Source organism: Brassica napus, unplaced genomic scaffold (genome assembly GCF_020379485.1).
Source record: "Brassica napus cultivar Da-Ae unplaced genomic scaffold, Da-Ae ScsIHWf_1704;HRSCAF=2330, whole genome shotgun sequence".
Classification (NCBI taxonomy): Eukaryota; Viridiplantae; Streptophyta; class Magnoliopsida; order Brassicales; family Brassicaceae; genus Brassica; species Brassica napus.
Window position 1 is genome coordinate 45,001 of NW_026015122.1, and position 1,791 is coordinate 46,791.

Genomic DNA, 1,791 nt, shown 5'->3' on the forward strand with positions numbered 1-1,791 from the left:
GAGAGAGTTTTTTGTTACAGTTTTACTTTGAGAGAGAGAGAGAGAGAGTTTTGGAGAGAAGATCACTTGTGATTGGAACTCCTTGTTTTCATTTCTTTTCATCTATACTATGAATTCCCATTTCTTCATTGTCATGAATTGCTTTGCTATGTCTGAGTAGTTCATTTATTAGATCCAGGGATCAGATAGGTTTGTGGGATTAGCCCCAAACTATAGATCTGCCTTGTTGTGATATTCATGATAGATTTGTATTCATTGCTTGTTTTAGCCTTGCTAACTAGAACATGATCATAGGATTGCATACTCAAGCACCCTTGTTATCCCATCCTGACATCTATCTATCATATTAGGACTGCTAGAGAGGGCTAACCGCCAATTTAGTATCTTAATAGGGCATATCGTACTCGCGCATAGGCCTGGCTAGAACCCGTCGATCGATGTCCTCAACTGACTATCGGTCGATGTAGGTAAAGGTGTATCGGTCGACGTCCCTATAGGACCATCGATCGAGACTCTTTCGTTGTCAACATACTAACCGTTGAGACACGTGATCTAGTTTGTTAACCAGTGAAACATGCGACAGCTGATCACTGAGTTAAGCGGTTGAGCTCTAACATATCATGCATGCAGCAAATAGGCATCTATAGATATTATAATCTCCAACACCTGAATAGTGGCCGTGCGTCTAATATCATTTCCAACCAAGTTACATTTACTATTTTCTTCGCTTGTTACTATTGCTATTTCATTTAAACATTTACAACTCTTAGAATTAATAAACACTAGATTTTATTGTTCCCTAGCTCCTTGTGGATTCGATCCCTAAGTACTACATCTGAACCTCTTTTGATGAGAGTAACACTCCTTACGGTAATTTGAGTGGTATCAAATTTGGCGCCGTTGCCGGGGAGGTTTGATCGCCATTAGATTTAGTTTTATTGATTCTTATTCTCTTCTCTACCCCCTTTTTATTGATTCTTATTCTCTTCTCTCGTGTCGCAGATACCCAACTCTGGACCATCTAGAACGGTTCGAGGATTTAATCGCTGCTATTCGGATGGAAGGAGTCCCCAAAGATTACCTGCTGTGCAAGCTCTTCAGATACACGCTGAATGGAGAAGCGATGCACTGGCTTAGGCAGCTACCCACAGGATCCTTAACATCCTGGGCCGACATCAAGAATGCTTTCTTACGAAACTTCTTCGGTTAGGCGCGCACTGAAGAAATTCGAAACAAAATTTCAACATTCTCGCAGGAGGTGGGAGAGTCCTTCAAAGATGCGTGGATTAGATTTAGGTTCTTCCAGTGAGACTGTCCACACCACGGATTTAACGAAGTGCAGCTGCTAACACCACGAGGGCCAAAATCACCCGAACAGTCCACGGGAAGGGCCAGCATGCTGAGTCCAAGGACCAGCGTGCTGAGTCCAAGGACCAGCGTGTTGAGTCCAAGGACCAGCGTGCTGAGTCCAAGGACCAGCGTGCTGATATGTGTACTGATGGACAGCCACGGACGTCCTGCGTGTGCACACGGACACACACGGACAGCCACAGACGTCCTGTGTGTTCTGGCGGACACCCACGGACGTCTTGTGTGTACTGAACAGACAGCCCACGTGGGCTAAAATAACCCGAACAGTCCATGGGAAGGCCAGCACGCTGAGTCCAAGGACCAACATGCTGATATGTGTACTGATGGACAGCCACAGACGTCCTGTGTGTGCTGACGGACACACACGGACACACAGGGACATCCACGTACGTCTTGTGTGTGCTGGCGGACACCCACGGA

The 1,791-nt window shown here is 45.6% G+C and overlaps 1 non-coding gene across 1 annotated transcript; it reads right to left on the reverse strand.

Annotated features, from left to right (window-relative positions):
• Positions 1-1,223: 1,223 nt before the first annotated feature.
• On the reverse strand, positions 1,224-1,329 carry LOC125598317. Its single transcript, XR_007332352.1, has one exon. It is a non-coding gene; the product is annotated as a small nucleolar RNA R71 (small nucleolar RNA).
• Positions 1,330-1,791: the final 462 nt, after the last annotated feature.